Source organism: Cibotium barometz, chromosome 50 (assembly GCF_041138505.1).
Source record: "Cibotium barometz isolate CiBa-2024 chromosome 50, ASM4113850v1, whole genome shotgun sequence".
NCBI lineage: Eukaryota > Viridiplantae > Streptophyta > Polypodiopsida > Cyatheales > Cibotiaceae > Cibotium > Cibotium barometz.
In genome coordinates this window covers 119,763-136,437 of record NC_141095.1, presented here as the reverse complement: position 1 = coordinate 136,437, position 16,675 = coordinate 119,763, and the positions used below count along the sequence as shown (strand labels likewise).

General features: G+C 42.1%; 1 long non-coding RNA gene across 1 annotated transcript; it reads left to right on the top strand.

Moving 5' to 3' along the window:
• Positions 1-14,359: 14,359 nt before the first annotated feature.
• Positions 14,360-15,959, top strand: LOC147609691 (uncharacterized). Its single transcript, XR_015264167.1, has 3 exons — positions 14,360-15,117; positions 15,230-15,275; positions 15,390-15,959. It is a non-coding gene; the product is annotated as an uncharacterized LOC147609691 (long non-coding RNA).
• The last annotated feature ends 716 nt before the right edge of the window (positions 15,960-16,675 follow it).

The following is a 16,675-nucleotide window of genomic DNA, read 5'->3' as shown; positions in this document are numbered from 1 at the left end:
CACCACAACAACGTTTCTCTCACTATGACAATCGGAGGGTAGGGGAGCCAACTCGGTCTCCCATAAATGCACCTCCTGAAATGCAGGTAACAAGATCTTTGGAGGGGATTGGTGAGGCAAGTAATAGGGGACCCACACCAATTTGGGATGCATGTGGAGAGAGGAACAGTTCCCACTGAGAGTGAGAGGCCATAGGCCCTATGATGAGTATTCAAGACAAGTAAGGCCATCAACTCTTCAGAAACTGGTAAAGAAGTACGAAGGGTCGGGAGATCCATATGACCATGTAGCAGCATTTAGGCAAGCAGTTTGAGCTGACTGACATGTTGAGATATCGAGCTCGTCTAGTGAGGCGGTGGCCACTGATGACCCGCCTGGGGGATAGGCCCCACACTTACACCCCTGGCATGGTTGGTGAGATCTTGGGTGATATGCGGCCAGTGGGATGACAGGCTGTGTGACAGCCATTCTAGAGACTGGCATAGTTATAGCGCCAGCTCATTTAGTCGGGTTCACACTATAGAGAACCCGTGTATGTATTGGTTGAGTACCTTTCATATTATGTGTACTCTTATCTTGTATATGGTGTGTTGAGTGTTGAGTAGAGAAGAAGAAGATTTTCAGCCTCTCACCTTGTGTGTTCTCTATTAGGGTTTTGTGAGTGTGTGTGTGTGCTTGCAAGAGCTCAAGCTCTCTTCCCCCCTGCATCTTTTCATGGTATCAGAGCCTGGTTCGTGCTAAGGGCTAAGCTGCAAGCAAGAGAACCACAGGAAGCGGTACGAGGGTAAGAGCTTCAACTACTCTTCCCTATTGTGTTGGTGACTACACCCTTGTCGGGAGCTCTACGGGAGGCACCGGCAAACGGTCTCTGATTGAGGAGCTTTCTTCGCGGGAGTAAAGCTATAGGGCAACTATACAGTCCTTCGGACTGAAATTTTCATAGTCCTTCGGACTGAAATTTTCGGGCCAAAAACGCGTTTCGGGCGCGTCTGGACCTCCGTTTTTCAGAAAGCAGGCGATTTCGAGCACTGCGGCGGGTAAGTCATCGATTCTCTGCAGAACTCTGTTTTAAGAACTGCAGGAAGACAAATTGACTGTGCAGACATTGTGGGTGCTGCAAAGAGGTCTACAGTTACCATTGGGTGTATGTATGCACATTGAAGTCACTAATTGTGACATTTGAGAGTACTACAGTACCGCTGTGCAGAAAATACAGCAGGTTGTGCAGAAAAACCAGATTGCAGTTTCTGGTAAAATTGTGTGTTTGGCAAGATGTCAAACGATGGGATAACCCAGATTGTGGCTGAGAAGCTTGATAAGAATAACTTCCAGGCTTGGAGGTTCAGGTTGACGAATTTCCTGATGGGAAAAGGCTATTGGGACTACATAGAAGGTGAGCATGAAGAGGCACCGGAGATACCGGATATAAATCCGACTGCTCTGCAGATGTGAAAGAGTTTAAAGACTGGAACCAAGGAGCCAGGAAGGTTAGGTATTGGCTTTCCATTAGTATACAGGACACCATGATTGGGCACATTCAGGATGCCAAGTCCCCCAAGGAGACATGGGACACCTTGGTAAAGCTTTATGAAACAAATACCAAGGCATGTAAGATACAGTTGAAGAATGAACTTCATACTGTGGAGAAAAAGAGCATGTCTGTGATGACTATGCGTTGAAGATAAAGGGTATTGTGGAATCCCTTGCATCTATTGGTGTGTCAGTAGATGATGATGACAAGGTGGAAGTCTGTCTACGTGGTCTCGGGCCACAATACAAGGCGTTCAAGACGTCTATTCAGACTCGGGAAAACATTCCCAACTTTACAGATTTGGTGTCTATGCTGATTATCGAAGAGAAGAGCTTGGGTGAAGACCAACAGTCTTCACAAAGCAAAAACAGTTCAGAGCAACAGGCCTTCTACACGAGTTTAGGAAGAGGACGAGGTAGAGGAGGCCGTGGACGCGGTCAAGGAGGTGGCCGAACAGGTAATCAGAATTATGGTCAGCAGCAACAGCAGCAACAACAGTCCCAGAATCAACAACAACAACAACACGCAGGTGGAAGAGGCAAATTCAGAGGCAGGGGGAGTCAAAGAGGCCGTGGAAATTGGCAAAGGCAATATAATGATGCACGTGAATGCTATTATTGTGGTAAGCCTGGACATGTGCAGTCAGAATATTATAAGAAGCAGGCTGACATGCAAAATGGGAAAGTGCAGCAAAACAACTATGCATCCTCAAGCAGAAATAATGAGGATAATGAAAGGTTATTTGTTATGCAGCATGTCGTGAATGCCATGTCTGAAAATGTTGATGCAGCACAAAAAGATAATGTATGGTATGTGGATTCAGGCGCTTCGAACCACATGACGAGTCATGGGGAGTGGTTCAAGGAGATGAAAAACCCGGAAAGACCAGGTTTTGTGGAAACAGGGGATGACACTGCTCATCCAATTGCCCACGTTGGAGATGTGCCATTGTCTATGCAGGATGGCAAAGTGAAGTACCCTGTAGATGTACTTCATGTACCGAACATAACAAAGAATCTGGTTTCAGTTGGCCAGATGATTGAGCAGGGTTTGCAGGTTCGGTTTAACCCTGATGGGTGTTATGTTGAAGACTTCAAAGACAAGTGCAGGTTGGTTGCAAAAGGCAACAGAGTGGACAGAATGTTTACGTTGAATGTAGACATGCCTGAAATGAGTGCTGCGATGTTTGCAAACGGTTCAGGAATTGTTGCAGACACAGACATTTGGCATAAAAGGATTGGACATGTAAATGTGCAGAGATTGAAGTCTATGCAGACAAAAGGAATTGTGACAGGGCTGCCAAAATTTAAAGTGGAAGGTATGCAGAAAATTTGTGAAGCATGCCAATTTGGGAAGCAAACAAAGCATGTGTTTCCACGTAACAGCTATGTGAGCAGAAATGCACTAGATGTTGTGCATTCAAATGTATGGGGTCCTACGAAGACCATATCTATGGGAGGCTGCAGGTATTATGTGACTTTCATTGATGACCTCACAAGGAAAGTGTGGGTATATTTCATGAAAGAGAAGAGTGAGGTGTTCACTCACTTTCAGAATTTCAGAGTTTTGGTTGAAAAGCAAACAGGGAAATATGTCAAGTGCCTAAGGTCAGATGGAGGGGGAGAGTACTTCTCCAATGAGTTCTCTGAATTTTTGAAGAAGAATGGTATTCGGAGACAATTCACATGCAAATACACTCCGCAGCAAAATGGAGTTGCTGAGCGGAAAAATAGGCACATTGCTGAGATTGCGCGAGCATTGATGGAAGAGAAGAATATGCCGCATTGCTATTGGGCTGAGGCTATTTCTACAGCAGTATACATCATGAACAGGACTCCAACTGCAGCCATACATGATGTAACTCCAGAGGAGAGGTTTACTGGCAGAAAACCAGATTTGTCTCATCTGAAAGTTTTTGGATGCATTGCATATGTGCATGTGCCAGATGAGCTGAGAACTAAGCTGGATCCAAAAGCAAAAACATGTGTGTTTATTGGATACTCCCTTGAGCAAAAGGGATACAGGTGTTATAACCCTGCTACACGTGAGTTGAGGGTAAGCAGGGATGTTGTCTTTGATGAGATGAGCAGCTGGTATGCTACTGAAAAAGAAGCTGTTGGGGCTGATGTGAGTGGAAGTGTGGTTGCACAAAATGCAGGTCAGCAATCACAGTCTTTGAGTGGACCAGGAGAGTCCTCATCTAGTGGGTCTGTTGATAGACCATGGAGTGGCAGGCTGCGTCATAATACCAGTCCTGCAAATTTGATTACTACATCACGAAAAGGAAAAGAGAAAGTGGTTGAGCCCCTTGGTATGCCTGACATTTCTGCAGGGCATTCTCATGTTGATGGAGAGTCTAGTGGCTCAGATATGAGCCTTGATGAGGAGCTTGGGATCCCAGCAATGAGAACACCTGGTGTAAAGAAGGCTATGGAAGCCATGAATGAAAAGCTGGGAAGATCAGGGAGAGTGAAGAACCCTGTGCAGAGATTTACATATGATGGTTATGTGGCACATCACTATGCATATATGGCAAAGGTTGTGCAGGTTGTAGAGCCCACATGCATTGATGAGGCTGTTGGAAATGTGTGTTGGGAGAAAGCTATGGATGAGGAGATGGATGCACTATATGGAAATGAAACTTGGGATTTAGTACAATTGCCTGAAGGCAAGAAAGCCATTGGATGCAAGTGGGTGTACAAAGTTAAACATAACAGTGATGGAAGCATAAACAGGTACAAGGCTAGATTGGTAGCCAAAGGATATGTGCAGACATATGGGATTGATTATGAGGAAACTTTCAGCCCAGTTGCTAAGATGGCAACGGTGAGAGTTGTGATAGTAGCAGTGGCTGCGTCAAAGCAATGGTCTTTACATCAGATGGATGTAAAGAATGCATTCTTGCATGGGGATTTGCAAGAAGAGGTGTATATGTTGCAGCCACCTGGTTATGAGGATGTGAGTCACCCCGAGCATGTTTGCAGGTTGAAAAAAGCCTTGTATGGCTTAAAGCAAGCACCAAGAGCATGGTCTGACAAGATTTCTGAATATCTTGTCACTATTGGCTTTCATGTAGCCAATGCAGATTTCTCGCTATATGTGAGACATGGTGATAGAGGAGTTGTGCTTGTTGTCATCTATGTAGATGACTTGATCATTACGGGGGACCATGATGCAGAGATCTTTGATGTAAAGATCTTGCTTAGACAGAAGTTCGAGATGAAGGATCTGGGGGAGCTCAGATATTTCTTGGGCATTGAGGTGATTAGGTCACCACATGGTATTGGATTACTGCAGAGACAGTATGGCTTGGACATGTTGTCCAAGTATGGTATGACAAGCTGTAAGCCTATTTCTGTGCCATTGGATCAGAATGGCAAGTTGAGTGCAGATTCAGGAGAGATCTTGGAGGACCCCACTATGTATAGGCGCATAGTAGGAAGTTTGATCTACATGACGATCACCAGACCAGATTTGAGCTATGCTGTTGGGTTGGTGAGTCAGTTTATGCAGGCTCCACGGAAACCGCATTTGGATGCAGTAAGATGCATACTGAGGTATGTGAAGTCTACTTTGCATTGTGGACTATTCTATGAGACTGGGACAGAGATATGTGTACATGGGTACACAGATGCTGATTGGGCTGGTAGTATCTCAGACAGAAGATCTACTAGTGGCTTCATGTTTTCTTTGGGGAGTGCTGCTGTGACTTGGAGCAGCAAGAAGCAGCCTACGGTTGCTCTATCGAGTACAGAGGCCGAGTACAGAGGAGCTGCTATGGCAGCATGTGAGGTAGCTTGGTTGAGAAAGCTACTTGCAGATTTGAGTCTATCATCAGTGGATAGACAAGTTGTCATTTTTTGTGACAACATTAGCAGTATACAGTTGGCCAGGAACCCAGTCTTTCATGCTCGAACGAAGCACATAGAGGTCCATTACCACTTCGTCAGAGAGAAGGTCTTGGCAGGAGACCTTGACCTTGTTTATGTCAGCACAGAGGATCAGGTAGCTGACATCTTCACCAAAGCATTGGGTACAGAGAAGCTTCGTAGATTCAGGGCTTCGCTTGGTGTACATGAGATGGAGTTGAGCTCGAGGGGGAGTGTTGAGATATCCTTAAAGCCCAAAGTGCTGAATCCAGTTTCTGATCCCAATCCTTCTTATTCTCCTTCACTATCTTCTTCAATATTCTCAATAGGATCTTGTTGGAGCTCTCTACTTGTTGGAGCTCTCTACTTGTCCATTTGCTTGAGGATGATACACAGTTGATTTCTTATGTATGATCAAATGCAATGTTGTCAACTTCTTGATCACCTTATTGAGAAAATGTCCCCCCTCAATTGACACTAATTCAATAGGACAACCAAATCTTGTCATTATATTCTTGTACAAGCATTTTGCAACACTAAAGGCTTTATTATCTCTGAGAGCCACTGCCTCCAACCATTTTGTACAATAGTCTATGGCTATCAAAATATACTTGTTTCTTGTTTGCTTTGCCATTGATTTAATTGGACCTACAAAATCCATCCCCCACTTTTGAAAAGGTTCCAATGGTAGCACTGGTTGATGAGGCATTCTGTCAGCTTGTGTAGGTTTTTGTCTGACATTGTACACACTATCTTGCATAATCATGTGCATCTTTTAGAATAGTTGGCCACCATAGGACTACCTAAAAAATCTTCCTTCCTGTGATTTCTCCTGAAAAGTGACCTCTTACAATCCCTTGGTGAGCTTCCTTTAGTACTGCTGTTTGTTCAAAGTCAAGAACACATCTTATTATCACTTGATCAATACCCCTTTTGTAAAGAACCCCTGCAATAATCAGAAAAGATCTACTTGTCAAGGCTAACTTTTTCTTTTTATCCTTGCACATTGCACTAGGAAACATCCCCTCTATCAAGAAACTTAGCATTTGATCATACCAATTTTCTGACATTTCGACTTGCACTTGAAAAATATTTGAATCAGTACTTCTGGTTGTTTCCCATTTTCTAGTCTGCTAAGATAATCACCAACTATGTGGCTTCTTCCTGGTGTGTGAATCACTGTATAATCAAATTCCTATAATAACAGTACCCATCTTGCCAATCTGTCGCCTTGACAATTCAAGTTTGTTAACTATATACAACAGTGCCTGATGGTCAACATGAAAGATGACTATGTTGACAAGAACATAATTCCTAAACTTCTTCAATCCATAGATCATGCCTAATGCTTCCCTTTCTATCACTGTGTAATTCTGCTCAGCTGTAGCTAAAACTCTGCTAGCATAGTAGACTAGTATAAACCATCCCTTTGTCTTCTCTTGCATTAATACTACACCAATAGCAATTTGAGATAATCTAAAAATATATGAAATGGCAAATTCCAATCTCGAGGTTGCAAAATAAGTGCCACCACAAGCATCTTTTTTAACAATATAAAAGACCTCTTTTTTAACAATATAAAAGACCTCTCCTATTCCTGTCCCCATGTAAAAACATCTTTCTTCTTGGGTCGATTTTATCAAAGGTTGACATACATGAGATAAATATCTGAGGTACCTATTGTGCCACTTCACCTATCCAACAAATTTGGATATCTACCTAAGATTTTTGGGTACTAGCGCATCTTGAATTGCAGCCACCTTCCTTGCATCAATCTGCATCCCATCTTTGGAAATAACTTGTCCCAAAAAAATTCCCCTGTTTACTGCAAATGCACGTTTAGAAGGGTTTAAGGCTACTCCAGCCATCCTGCATCTTTCAAAACACAATCTCAAGTGCTTGATGTGATCAACCATCTTTCCAAAAACACTGAAATCATCAAGGAACATCCTCATGAATGTTGTCAGAAAAGGCTCAAAGACCTCTTGTACCCATTTTTGAAAAGTTGGGGGAGCATTCTTTAAAGCAAAAGTCATCACATTACTGGTGGAAAATACTCCCCATTCTGTTATAAAAGTTGTCTTGTCCCTATCTTCAGGTGCCATCAATACTTGATTGTTGTAACCATTGAAACCATCCCAAAAATTGTATATCTCATGACCTGCTACTATTGCATCCAAAAGAGTGTCACAAAAAGGCAATGGAAATGGACCTGTAATGGTTGTTGCTGCATTTAGTTTTCTAGTCCACACAAACCCTAACTTTCCCATTCTTCTTAGGGACAATTACTATGGGTGACAACCATGTAACTTGATGAATAGGGTAAATAAAGCCAACTTTTAATAGCTTATCAATTTCATCTTTCACCTATTTTGCAAAGTTGGGATTCATCCTGTATCTCTTTTGTACTACTAGTATTGCATCTTTTTCAAGATTTATCCTATGTTGATAGAATCTAGGGTCCACACCCTTCATGTCAGTGTAGTGCCATGCAAAAATATCCCTGAACTCCCTTAATAACAATCCTTGTAAATCTATCTCAAACTATCTTGTAAGATTAACACTAATCCTTACATTCTTAGGATCATCCTTTGCGTCTAAGTTTAGATCCTATAAATCATCCTCCTTAACCCTGGTTGATTTTGTCGTGTTCCTCATAATCCTTTTTTGCTTAAATAACAGCCTCAATTCCTTCTTTTGTTGCCTCCTACTTGTCATCCATCTACTCGTCTGAAAACTCTTCCTGCATCTTTTTATCCAGCTCCCTATCTATTTTGATAGGAATCTTAATCCCATCCTCTCTTTTTTGAAAAACATACTGTTGCATGATATTCTCCACATCCACTTCAAATGTTGGTACCACTGATGGATTACTTTTCAAAAAATCCCCCTCCTCATCCTCAAGTAGTTCAGGTATCATATTGACAGTTTCCAACTGCAATGGCTTGAATGCACTTGGTAAGTTCTTTTTGGAGGTCATCAAAAGTTTAACCTTTTTCTTGCCTCTTCTAATAACGATTTTATATGCACCCCAATCTTGCTTGACCTGTCATCAAAATTAAAGTTTGATGAATATTGTGCTTTACTAAGATTTTCTCTCTCTAGAAGTGGCCATTAGAGATGGGAAAAAGCACATGAAAGCACATATGGAGGACAGACAAAGAGGCATGTATAAAAGTGGAATCATGGCAAGAGAAGTGCCAAAAGGTTAATTTCACTTCAAAAGTGCATGGAAGATTTTCCTAGGATCTCGCCAGGATTTTACGGAGCAAAAATGGGGCTTCGAAGGACCTAAAACGGCTAATTTACGGCTTACAGGCGGTGCTCAGAGGGGGCTCATGGGCAAGGAAATGATCAAAGGGGAAAGTGGGCTTCTTTTAGCCCAAAAAGGACTCATTTCCACCAATCAAAGGGCTGGAAATTGGGCACCCCAACCTCCCCCACATACACCCAGCTACTACCACCTCTCACTAGCCACATGGATACTAAATTGAGCCCTAGCTTCACTCTCATATGCCATTCGAGTTTTAAAAAGTGATTATCTTGCTCATTAAGAAGGCAATTAGAGTGGGAGAAAGCACAAGTGAAGGCTCTCAACAAGACCTTCAACCTCAAGCCCTCTAATGCTAGCCCATAAGTGCTTATAAGAGTATAAACCAAGCATAGCTAAGTACCTAGTTATGGAACACTTCCAGCTCATGTTCCAAGCCTCATCCTCTTCATTTACTTTCCTTTTCTCCGTAAGAATTCATGGCTCTTGAAGCCATTGAAGCTTTGAGAAGAGGAAAACGTGAAACAAGGTCCCTAGTAAGCTCACAAGCTTAAGGGTTATGGAGTTCCTAGCCTCCATGGTCCAAGAGTTGTATTAGTTCAAGTTATCTCTTTTGTAAGAGTTGTAAGAGTTCAAGAGCAAGAATTAATACAAAAAGCCTTTCGAGGGAGGGTCGGCCTCAAGCATTCCGGCCCTCAATCTTGTCCTTTGTCTCATGGCAACACGGATAAAGTTCTTAACTTTATCCGGCAGTTTGATGCGGCATTTGGTGGAGAACACTTCACCGAACAATCTAAGCTTCGCCATGTTGCCATGTATATGCAACGATCGGCCCGTCAATGGTGGGCAAGCTTACGAGCTCAAGGTCGATGGCCCAAGACATGGCGGGAATGTAGAAACGCTATCATCAAGCAGTTTCTAAGCGACCAAACTCAAGACGATGTGCTTACATCTTGGCATGCTCTCAAACTCGAAAGAGGAGAGAGCATGCAACACTATATAGACAAGTTTTGGGACCTCCATCTCAAAGCTATTGTCTTTAAAAAGATCAAATTCTCGGAGCAAAAGCAGCAGTTCCTGGCTGGACTCCATGAAGATGTGCGTGGATACGTCCATGCACAAAAGCCTGCGAGTATTTCTGAAGTTATTCATCACTCCTTGGTGGGTAGCAAAATCTTCCCTTCCAACAAGATGACAATCAAGTTATATGACAAGGGAGAAAAGGCTATCCACAATGAGCGGCCTTCTCAAGACTTCAAAAGCCAAATGAAGAAGAAGGAGAAGGGCGTATACAAAGGACAAAACAAGCTCTCCCCCCCCGAAGAGCTTGAAAGGCATAAGAGGGAGAATCGATGCTTTAAGTGTGGGGAACAAGGGCACTCCTACCGCAATTGCCCCACGCAAGTCATAAAGAAGGGTCCTCCCCAAGCAACACAAGTAAGTCATAAAGAAGGGTCCTCCCCAAGCAACACAAGTAAGTCTTCCATCTCATACGCAAAAAGATGCTAATGAATTATGCTATGCGTGGGAAGTTACGAGTCCAAGGATATGCGGATCAAGAGGAGTTCTATATTTCTCCTTTACTGCATGAAGATGTCATATTGGGGGCACCATGGCTTCATCGCATGATGGCCATCCAACTCATCTATCCTAGTAGGGATATTACCTTTAATCATAAGGGTAAAGTTGTAAGTATTAGAACTTAGAAAAAGGGAAGCACCATACCACGTGTATCTAGTGACGCTATACAAAAATCAATAAAGTCTTCTCTTTTTGTGTACATGATTTTTGTTAAAGACTCTCATGATACACTTTCTCAAAAAGCTAATACTAATGTGAATTTAAATGAAGAAATGCACTATATGTCTTTTCTCCAAGCATATAGTGATTGTTTTTTAGATTCTATCCCTAATGAATTACCACCTTCAAGAGGTGAAGATGACCATAGGATTGAGTTAGTGCCTGGTAGTGCACCTCTTATTAACAGGCCCCCATATCGTGTCTCTCGTGCTCAACAAGAAGAGATATTATCTCAAGTAAATGAGCTACTTGAGAAGGGGATGGTTCGGCCAAGTTCGTCTCCCTTTTGCTCCCCTGTGTTATTAGTGCAAAAGAAAGATGGGTCCTATCGTATGTGTGTGGACTACCGTGCACTAAATAAGAACACAATCAAAAATCGATTTCCAGTCCCTTGTATAGAGGATATTTCTGATAAGCTGCAAGGATCATCTTACTTTAGTAGGATAGATCTTAAAAGCAGCTATCATCAAATTAGAATTGTACCTCGTGACATCCACAAGACTGCTTTCCGCATGCAGTTTGGTTTGTATGAGTACATAGTTATGCCCTTTGGTCTCACAAATGCTCCAGCAACCTTTAATAGGTTAATGGAAAGATTTTTTAGAAAACATAGGGCATACACGGGGGTGTTCTTTGATGATATTATTATTTATTCAAAGACTATAGAAGAACACAAAGTTTACATACATATAAATATATATATATCTATATTTATACACACACACACACACAAAAACACACACATATATGTATGTATGTATGTATGTATATACACACACACACACACACACATATAGACACACACACACACACACACACACACACACATATATATATATATATATATATGTATGTATATATATATATATATATATATACGTATGTATATATATATATACATACATATATATATATACATACATATATATATATATATACACACACACACACACGTGTGTGTGTGTGTATATATATATATATTACACACACACACACACGTGTGTGTGTGTGTGTGTGTGCATTGTGAGAGGTAGGTGAAAGAAAAAGCTACCATAGAAAAGCTATGGCGAAAGTGTTGTTCAAGATGAAGAAGATGCTGAATAGGAGTACTCTAAAGTGGGAGATGAACATGAACATGCATGTGTTCAAAATGAAAAAGAAGAGGCACAATCAACTCTCCACCCAACCATTTTATGCAGCACTCCTGCCCGTGACTTGCATTTAAGGCACCCAGAGGTTGTTCCCACGTTGGGCCTTGCGCGTTGCCCTCGCGAACCTTGATGAAATTGCAGGTATGGAGTTGGTCCTTGATGTCGCACAACACCGTTGACTCCTAGGTGCATGGGTCGCTGCTCACCATGGTCAAATTTGAGCAATTTTGCTTGATCAATTTTGAGCGCACAAGGGATGATGATTTGGAGGTAGCAACTGGCTAGAACATACTCCAATAAACCCTCTATAAGCTCATCAAAACGGCTCGTCAAATGTCTTTGTGAGCACAAAGTTATGCGTCATTGAAAATGGCTCCCGACAAAGATGCACCGATCAAACCTGTCGTCGTCGGCGCTGCGTTTCCCGCGCATGAATGGAGACTCAGGTGATGTCGTAGAGTCGTGTGGCCAGGGCCAGGTAGGCGCTCTTGAAGATGGTCAAGACGGCTCGACAAAAGCTCACTTGAGCTTGGAGTTATTAGAGCCCAAAGTTGGGTGCAAGAAGGGTTATTAGACACCTCACATGGTAAATGATAGAGTATCTCAATGGACTTTATATTAGGAATTACCCAAAATGAGAAGCGTCTTTCTATTGTAAAAAGATCAACTCATACAGTGAGGTTAATAATGCATTTGTAGAAAAGCTAGGAAGGTTTTGGGATATTTGAATAACAAAAAGTTTGATAGCCATTGTTGGGATGACGGAAGTATAGGTGAGAGTGATGGTTAGAGAAAAAGAGTTAATTCAGAATATGTAAGTAAAACACAAATAACCTTCTTCTTTTGTACTGCGAGATTTTTATTGGTACCAAGAAGTGTGCTCTCTTGGATGGAACATGGACACAGGGATCGATCACGATACCTTGTCCCCCCCCCCACACACACAAACCAATTGCTCCTTCAGAGTGCTTGTAATAACAGGCACAGTGTTGATTTTTGATGGGCACCCTTGCCCTTCAAAATTTCAAAATTTTATAGATTTTTACACATTTCAGTGTATTTTTTGAAGGGTAGAGCAACATTTCACCCGGAAAAAATGGCTAAAATACCCAAAAATGGGTGAAATGCCAGGCAAAAAGCAACCCTGAACAGAAGTGTTACACTTGGAAGGGTATTTATAAAATTGATTGATCATGATACCTTGCCCCCACACACACGCAAAGAGTGCTTGTAACATGAACAAACTTGATCCCCACAATCACAACAATAAACACATTAGAGTGCGTGTAAGGGTATTTAATACAAAAGTACATACAGAAAAGGCAAAACTACTTAACCAAAAGAGGAAATCTCTGCGTTTAATTCTCTGCACAGCCCGCGTTCATTTCTGCACGCCTTCATGGCTTCAAGTGGCCGCTTGGGCTTGGCTGCCAGTAAGCTGAGCAAGCTTCTAAACCCCGAGTATGCGAAGCTAGCTTTCACTCTTCCACCCTCATCCTTAACCATATGGAACCACCTCATAGATGAAATCCATGTTGCAGCAGAGGAGGAAGAAGGTGTCCCTTGCACACGGAACAAGGAGGAGATTTTGGCTTTTGTGGGTCGTTTCTTCTCTCCGCCGGTGGTAGAGAGACTAGATGATAACTTGGATGTCTTGTCCAGCTCTTGGCTAGGGTTAGACTATACTTACCGACATGGAAAAGCTCTCTTCACCCAAATGATTGTGCATGGCATCGTCGAGGAGCATGTTCAAAGGACAGGCTCAAGCCTCTACAATTTCTTCGGTGTGTGTGACGGGCATATCCAAGAAACCCTTAAGGTATCAGTTCATCCCTTTTGTCTGTAATGTAATCTATAGTGCAATCGCATTTGTGTGTAATGTAATCTGTAATGTAACATTGTAATCTATAATTTAATATGTAATGTAATCTATAATGTATTCGCTTTTGTGTGTAATGTATCTCCATATCGCTTGTGTGTGTAATGTAAAATGTAATGTAATCTATAATGTAATCGCATTTGTGTGTAATGTAACCTGTAATGTAATGTAATATATAATGTAACATTGTAATCTATAATGTAGTATGTAATGTAATCTATAATGTAATCGCTTTTGTGTGTAATGTAATCTAGCTCCATATCGCTTGTGTGTGTAATGTAATATGCAATGTAATCGTTTTTTATATGTTGTTCCCTTTTTTAGTAATTTACACAAGAAATTTTGGGCATTTTCCCATTTGGCCTTTCCCTTTATGTTTCCCTATAGTGCTCAACACATGAGCTTCTGTAGGCAAGGTGGAACATACCTAGCTTGGGACCCGGCAGCCCCCCGCCCCCCCCCCCCCCCCCCCCCCGCACCTAGCTAGGTATGCTCCGCCTTGCCTACAGAAGCTCATGTGTTGTCGTAATCGGCAATGTGGGTAGCATAGTGGGAAAAGGTCTAAAACTTCTTCTTGTGCTAGCTCCATATAGCTTGTGGGTGTAATATAATCTGAAATATAACTTTTTTTATTGATATGTATTTTCTTTTTTTTATGAACTAGGAAAAGCTATATCTCATCATCGACACATCATATGTGGCTAGAAAGGCTTCAGGGGAAGGTGTTCAAGGGCACTCAAAGGATGGGTGGGAGACGCCTAAGAAGGTTTTCAAGCAGCGACGTAACAAAGGTGGAGGAGGTGGAGGTGGAGGTGGAGGTGGAGGTGGTGGTGGTGGTGGTGGTGGTGGTGGAGGAGATGGTGGTGGAGGCGGAGGTGGAAGTAGCTTAAGTGCTGCTTCGAAGAAGCTATTAAACAACTCGGTGCAAACGATCGATGTGTGGATGTCTAGTTTCACCACCCCTCCTAAAAAGAGCCAGGGAAAGAAAGAGACTTTAGCACAAAGGTCATTGTCATTTGTGGGGCATGAATGTGTGGATGAGGGCGCAATATATGATCCGGACATCTTGGGATCGGTTCAAGGAGATGTCTATTTGTACCATGGTACGCGGACATCATCCTTAGAACGGTTTCGAGATGAGGGCATTCTTCCCAAATTGCGCGCCAATGAATTCTCTAGGGGTACAGCATTCTATGTGTCAAATTCACTCAGACAAGCATTTGAACACCCTCTACATAAGAGTCCATCTAGAAAACTTGATCCTGTGAGTGTCATCGTATTTAGGGTGGATGCAAGTATTCTTCGGGGTGAAAGGCCGCCTTCTCCTAATGAGAGACCTTTTGAGGTCATGTGGTTCCCCGATAGCAATAGAGAATGGCAAGAGTTTTGCATCAACAATCTGCAAGAGAAGGGCATGGCGCACAAGTGCGATTTGGTGATTGGCCCAATCTGTCTACCTTTCCCAGATATGACAGGGGCAAGTGCATTGCAAATTCCATTGCGCAATGGAGCTGGAGTTACACAGGTGGCCTTTTGTTCCGATCGATCACGGGAATGGCTTCAACGTTGTGCGGTTAAAGTGTTTTGCGAGAAACGAAAAAAAGAGGAGCCTTGAGGTTAGAGCTGATTACAATGTGTCTGTTTATGTCGTGTGGTTTTATCACAGTAGCTTTTTCTTAAAGTAACCATTTTGACAACAGTATTCTGATTTCTGTTTGGGTGATGCAGGCTAGGATTGGGGGTATGCAGAGTATTTTCGGGTGCTTATATTGAGGTGTCATATTTCGTGATTTTTTACATTCTGTTTTGTGATTTTTTACCTCCAGTATCATTGCTTTAAAGTAGTTATTTTTGATAATCATATTTTGATTTTGTTTGGGTGATGCAGGGCAATCGACAGTTTGTGTGATTATGTTTATATTCAGGTGTCATGCTAGTGCAGGTGGAGGTATCATGTATAAGTATACCTCTGGATGTGTATCGGTGTGCACCAAGATAGTATGCACATCATTTTTGTAGGGCTCTTCACAGCATATGTACACCTTTGGAAGGTTTTTCAAGCAGGATAGCATGTACAACATTTTTCTAGTACCCTTTGAGGGGGTTTCAAAGCATGTAACTATACCTCTGGATGTTTTTTTTCATGCTGGTGGAGGTCAAGATAGTATGTACAATGGGTGGACATCAAGATAGTATGTACAACATTTTTGTAGTACCCTTTGAGAGGGTTTCACAGCGTATAACTATACCTCAGGATGTTTTTTCTCATGCTGGTGAACGTCAAGACAATATGTACAACATTTTTGTAGGCCCTTTTGCGAGGGTTTCGAAGCATAAATACACCCTTTGAATGTTGTTTGTCTCATGGAAGCTCTTGTAATACCAACCAGCAAAGACATGTAGTTTCACTTTCTTTAAGAGATATCTAACTAGAAAACCTACTTGACGGGTTTCAAGGAATTGCTTCACTGACTTGTTTAAGTTTGTGATTGGCCTAAGCCTTCTGATTCAGCTGTGGATGTGTATGAACTTGTTTGTGCGTTAACTCTTATGAGAGCAGGCTATAATTGTGCAGCTGTGGATGTGTATGAACTTGTGATTTTGTTTTTGTATTAACTCTTACATGAGAGCAGGCTATATAAGTGTGCAGAGGAGAGCCCTTTGAGATGGCTTCGGAGCATATGTATACCTTTGGATGTGTAAGAACTTGTTTGTGTTAACACTTACGAGAGCAGGCTATAAGTGTGCAGAGGAGGGCCTTTTGAGATGGCTTCAGAGCAGGCTATAAGTGTGCTGAGGAGGGCCCTTTGAGATGGCTTCAGACTATATGTATACCTTTGGATGTGTATGAACTTGTTTATGTGTTAACACTTGTGAGAGCAGGCTATAAGTGTGCAGAGGAGGGCCTTTTGAGACGGTTTCGGAGCAGGCTTTAAGTGTGCAGAGGGCCCTTTGAGATGGCTTGCAATACCAACAAGTAAAAGACATATCCAGTGTTGTTTGTCACATGGATGTGTTTGTAGTAGTCTGTGCTTGTATTTATGAACCTTCGCAACTCTTGTGGCTTTTAGTCAGTGGTTTTATGAAAGATGTGTTGATTTATGGACATTTCTAGCCATTGAGACATTTGTTCTTCATTTTCTTAATGTGATTTGGTATTTACACTGTGAGTGC